The 6,246-nt window shown below is 47.9% G+C and overlaps 1 pseudogene; it reads right to left on the minus strand.

Annotated features, from left to right (window-relative positions):
• Positions 1 to 262: 262 nt before the first annotated feature.
• On the minus strand, positions 263 to 6,246 carry LOC121400951 (annotated as a pseudogene).

The following is a 6,246-nucleotide window of genomic DNA, read 5'->3' on the forward strand; positions in this document are numbered from 1 at the left end:
ATCCACATTAGATTACATGACAACACAGGACCCAGTGCAGTCTGTATATTCTGATTATTAATCAGTCTTGCTGTATCGGCTTCTGGCAGATATTATTTGACTTGTGCTGTTTTGATCATTTATGACGATCCCTAAGCAGCTCAGACCACACTGAGCATGTGCACAGTCTTGGTCTTGCAAAGATGTTTAACAAAGTTACAAGATGGTGACCCCCTGTGGCCAACTTTGAAAGCATAAATCATTTGTTTGATTAGGCTTGTGGTGCAGTAAGTTCATGTTTATGTTTAGTATACAAAATACAGCATTTCTAGCCTTATTCTATTTGAGACTTTAAACTCTGGATTCAGAAGGGACAGGATTTAGGTGGCTTATAGGTGGGCTCAGAATAGCTGTGAATGGTCTATGCAGATGGGAGTGTGGGTAAAAATGTCCTTATCTTTATATGAGGAATGCTGGGAATTTATAAACTCGCTTCCCTTTTTATGCGAAAATGTTTCCAGACCCGCTGGTCTCCATTACCAAATGCTGATTAAGTGCCCCTACCCCTGAAGCAAAAGCACTCACACACCACCCTACAGCTCCTTCTTCCAGTTCATGGCCAGATCTTTTATGAACTTGTCCCATTTCTTCTGCCATATTTCTGTAAGTTTCTCTTTTCCCTCCTTCGACAAAGCGCTGTACCTAATCATGGGAACATAACAGATTTTTGTGAGTCTCTTTACGCATTATAAACCCCAGAACATTCCTCAGGGAAGGGAGTGTGACTGTGGGATAGCAGGTATAGTAGGGAGAGATGGTGCCTATAGTAACAGTGGGATAATAGTCTCTGGGAAGGGAGTGTGACTGTGGGATAGCAGGTATAGTAGGGAGAGATGGTGTCTATAGTAACAGTGGATAATAGTCTCTGGGAAGGGAGTGTGACTGTGGGATAGCAGGTATAGTAGGGAGAGATGGTGCCTATAGTAACAGTGGATAATAGTCTCTGGGAAGGGAGTGTGACTGTGGGATAGCAGGTATAGTAGGGAGAGATGGTGCCTATAGTAACAGTGGATAATAGTCTCTGGGAAGGGAGTGTGACTGTGGGATAGCAGGTATAGTAGGGAGAGATGGTGCCTATAGTAACAGTGGATAGTCTCTGGGAAGGGAGTGTGACTGTGGGATAGCAGGTATAGTAGGGAGAGGTGGTGTCTATAGTAACAGTGGATAATAGTCTCTGGGAAGGGAGTGTGACTGTGGGATAGCAGGTATAGTAGGGAGAGATGGTGCCTATAGTAACAGTGGGATAATAGTCTCTGGGAAGGGAGTGTGACTGTGGGATAGCAGGTATAGTAGGGAGAGATGGTGCCTATAGTAACAGTGGATAATAGTCTCTGGGAAGGGAGTGTGACTGTGGGATAGCAGGTATAGTAGGGAGAGATGTTGCCTATAGTAACAGTGGATAATAGTCTCTGGGAAGGGAGTGTGGCTGTGGGATAGCAGGTATAGTAGCGAGAGATGGTGTCTATAGTAACAGTGGGATAATAGTCTCTGGGAAGGGAGTGTGACTGTGGTATAGCAGGTATAGTAGGGAGAGATGGTGTCTATAGTAACAGTGGATAGTCTCTGGGAAGGGAGTGTGACTGTGGGATAGCAGGTATAGTAGGGAGAGGTGGTGTCTATAGTAACAGTGGATAATAGTCTCTGGGAAGGGAGTGTGACTGTGGGATAGCAGGTATAGTAGGGAGAGATGGTGCCTATAGTAACAGTGGATAATAGTCTCTGGGAAGGGAGTGTGACTGTGGGATAGCAGGTATAGTAGGGAGAGATGGTGCCTATAGTAACAGTGGATAATAGTCTCTGGGAAGGGAGTGTGACTGTGGGATAGCAGGTATAGTAGGGAGAGATGGTGTCTATAGTAACAGTGGTTAATAGTCTCTGGGAAGGGAGTGTGACTGTGGGATAGCAGGTATAGTAGGGAGAGATGGTGCCTATAGTAACAGTGGATAATAGTCTCTGGGAAGGGAGTGTGACTGTGGGATAGCAGGTATAGTAGGGAGAGATGGTGTCTATAGTAACAGTGGGGATAATAGTCTCTGGGAAGGGAGTGTGACTGTGGGATAGCAGGTATAGTAGGGAGCAGGACCACCATCAGAAATCACAGGGCCCCATACGGTTACATTTCCTGGGCCCCCTGGGCTGCGCCCACCGCAAGCCCCACCTACAGGTCCGCCCCCCACCACACAGTAGAAAAAACAAAAAAAATATTGGTGGCTAAGGTTCCCACATGTTAATAAAAAATAAAAAGATATTGGTGGTCAGGGCCCCCCATAAAAAAAACATTTGTGGCCAGTGCCCCCCCATTAAAAAATATTGGTGGCTAGGACCCCACATGAGAAAAAAAAATTGGTGGCCAGTCCCCCCCCCCACATTATAAGAAAATTGGTGGCCAGGGCCCCTTAAACGTCCATGCCTTCCCAAAGTCAGCAGCTCTCAGAAAGATGGGAGGCACGGCTAATCAAGTAAGTGTGGCATGGCCAGGGCCCCCCTTACCCTCGGGGCCCCCTACAACTCTCCCCCCTGTCCCCCGCTGATGGCTGCCCTGGTAGGGAGAGATGGTGCCTATAGTAACAGTGGGATAATAGTCTCTGGGAAGGGAGTGTGACTGTGGGATAGCAGGTATAATAGGGAGAGATGGTGCCTATAGTAACAGTGGATAATAGTCTCTGGGAAGGGAGTGTGACTGTGGGATAGCAGGTATAGTAGGGAGAGATGGTGTCTATAGTAACAGTGGATAATAGTCTCTGGGAAGGGAGTGTGACTGTGGGATAGCAGGTATAGTAGGGAGAGATAGTGTCTATAGTAACAGTAGGATAATAGTCTCTGGGAAGGGAGTGTGACTGTGGGATAGCAGGTATAGTAGGGAGAGATGGTGTCTATAGTAACAGTGGATAATAGTCCCTGGGAAGGGAGTGTGACTAGGTGCTTCAAGGAGCTACTTAAACCCAATAAACCTGTAAACATCATAACTGGGTGTAATTATAAAGGACCCTGACAAGGCCACAGAGAGATCCTTACTTGATAGAATTCTCAGCGAGCTTTTTGAGGGTCCTCAGATCTGCCTTGGCACCTCCAATTCCCATAAACATCTCGTAAAAGTCATACGAAATTCCCTGAGCACCGAAGATGGATGGGTCATCGGAGCTGACCACCAGAGGGTGCCCTTCAGCCATAAGCACTGCAGCAGGGTGATTGCGGAGGTCGGACACCAGCAGGAGAACCTGAGTCCCAGAGAAGAAAATTGTAAGATTTGGGACTATTGAGAAGTGTCTGGTACAGAGCAGTTATTTGTTATTAATGTTCCTGGAGAAAGGCCTTTACCTGATTGGAGATAGGGCAGATCTCAAGGGGGACATTCAGTTCGAGAGACAAGTTTCGGGCCACCGGATGCTTGAGGAGGGCATAGCCATGACCAATCCTGGTGGTGTTTAGGAGCAATGCATCCAGAACATTCTCATCCACGTCCTTTCCCTGCCAATCTGCATGGGTGCAAGGGAGCACAGAAGATTATGAGGCACAGGACTTTCTTAAAGTGACAGCAGTATAAAAAGTACAAGCATTATCTCCTTTTTGCCAGAGCTTTGCCCCATATATATGTCTTACTTGTCTCTCCTGCATGGAAGAAGTATGGCAGCTTGACTCCCAACTTGCTGGGGATGTTGAGGGCATCACTCAGCTGATAAAGGGAATGGCCGGCATCCTCTTGGCCAACCTGCAGGGGAAAAAAAATAATGGTTTACTCTAAAGAACCTCAAGGTGGAGAAAGAGCACAGAACTTAATCCCCAGAACTCTATAGTTTTTGCCCTGTTGTCATGAGTTCTCTTGCATGGAGGACTGTACTTCCTGCTACCCATGTGACTGCAATGGACTTCCTTACTGCCAAACAGCAGCAGTGCAGTCTTGTTTTATGGCAAGCAATAGCATGATCTTTTATCAAACATAGGAGGGCTGTTACCAAATCGAATCCGGCCATTATTTCGGGGAACGCCTCCATCAGCTTCATCGCAAGGTGCACAGCCTCCGTAACCTGAGCTAAATCTTCATGCCTGACAAGAAAGAGGCCAATGTCACTTTGGAGCCCAACATAGGGTTAATTCTCTGTGGGGATAAAAAAACAAGTTACCTGTGCACGGTGTAGATGATTTTAGCGCCCAGGAAATCCGGGTGGGCTCCAACAAACTTATTTGCCATGTCCCTGTAGATGGCCATGGACCAGAACTGATCATGGACAGTCCCATCAAGCTCATACACCTGTACGATTAAGTTGGTTTTAGACAAGGCGAAACAAAGTAAGAACATTCCATGGGGGTGTAATGTGGGGTAAACTAGGACGTGAACTGTCCTGCTGTGGAACACACAACAGGGGCTCCTAGAGTGAAGTTTGCGTACAGACATCTGATTGGTTTATTTTTTGCCAACCAGGATCAGTGTCCTTACCGGGGGGAGCATGGCTCTCATTTCTAAATACTGTATATTATCTTCATACAGCTCTCGCAGAGACTCGTAGAAATACTCCTTGAAGACCGGGGCGTAGCAGATGAGTCCAGAGGCGGTGATGAAAGCCCCTCAAACCTTCGCCAGATCTCATCCTGTGACGGGATATGCGGCTCAGGTGAGTCCGTCAGCAGTGTCAGGTTCCTTATCAGGCTGCAGGAATAGGACAGGAGGTCAGGTGGTGGTGGAAGCCCAGTCCCCCTGGAGCCAGGCTGAGGACAAGTTACTTTATGTAGACCTTGGACATATCTTCACTCACACACTCTTCTACACATGGATGCCATAAAGCTTTAGTAATGCTGGAAACAAGCTGGTGTTTTTCACAAATGGGTAAATAGTGTCAACTGCTCTGGGTAGTATAGTAGAGCAAGAGGGAGACAGTAGGACAGGAGGGAGACAGTAGGACAGGAGGGAGACAGTAGGGACAGGAGGGAGACAGTAGGACAAGATACAGACAGTTTGGGCCAAGATGGAGACAGGAGGATGGGATGGGCACAGGATGGAGACGAAGGACAAAATGGAGACAGCAGGTGGTGGCAATTCTAGCCCCTTTGCTGCCTGAGGTGGCTTGCGGCTGCCCCCCCCCACACACTCACCTTTTGGCATCAGGGGGGTCCGGGGCATCCCGGGTGCTAGCCATAGGAAGCGCAATTGCACTTTCTGTGCTAGTAGAGCTGAATTTCCAGTTTGAAAACCAGAAATTCAGCTCTTAAAGTTACCAGGAGCAGCATTTTTGCTGCCCCTGGTAAACTTGCCTGAAGCAAGTTTCTCAACTCTCAATTGGGGCAGGCCCCCCTGACAGTAGGGAACAGGAGGACAGAATGGAGACAGGAGGGAGGCCCGGGAGGTAGACAGGAGGGAGGCCGGGAGGACAGGGGGAGACATGGGGAACAGGATCGAGGCAGGAGGACAGGATGGGGGCAGGATGGAGACAGGAGGAACAGGATTGAGACAGGATGGAGACAGGAGACAGATGGAGGCAGGAGGATAGGAATGGAGGCAGGAAAACAGGATGGAGACAGGATGGAGACAGAGGACAGGAGGGAGACAGGAGGACAGGATGGAGACAGGAGGACAGGATGGAGACGGAGGACAGGAGGGAGACAGGAGGACAGGATGGAGACAGGATGGAGACAGGATGGAGACAGGAGGGAGACAGGAGGACAGGATGGAGACAGGAGGACAGGAGGGGACAGGATGGAGACAGGAGGACAGGATGGAGACAGGAGGGAGACAGGAAGGAGACAGGATGGAGACAGGAGGACGGGATGGAGATAGTAGGATTAAACTGCAGCACTTGGGACTGATGAGAAACAGGACTTTGACAAGTTGGGCAATGGTGGGGCAAGATAGATTAATACGACACCTTAAGTGCAAGACATTGTACTTCAACAGCTACAATAGAATAAATCACTGTCCCTGGCAACAGTTACTATGATTGTGGACATCTGAAACATACTGTAAAGTTTAACTTTACCCTTTAAAATAATGTTTCTTTTTAAATGAAGCCAAGTTCAGTCACTGAATTTGGGATAGTCCAAGAGTAACATTATTAACCACTGACAATCATAAAATAATGAATTGTTAATTTATTCCTATTATTTACCCTTTATCAAACTCAGTCACATCTCCCAGCTTCTTCCGGTAAGTCTCCAGCAAGATCCACTCCGAGCAGCCAGGGGGCAGCATTCCCACAGGGGCAGGCTATGCAAACA

Source organism: Xenopus laevis, chromosome 3L, assembly GCF_017654675.1.
Source record: "Xenopus laevis strain J_2021 chromosome 3L, Xenopus_laevis_v10.1, whole genome shotgun sequence".
NCBI lineage: Eukaryota > Metazoa > Chordata > Amphibia > Anura > Pipidae > Xenopus > Xenopus laevis.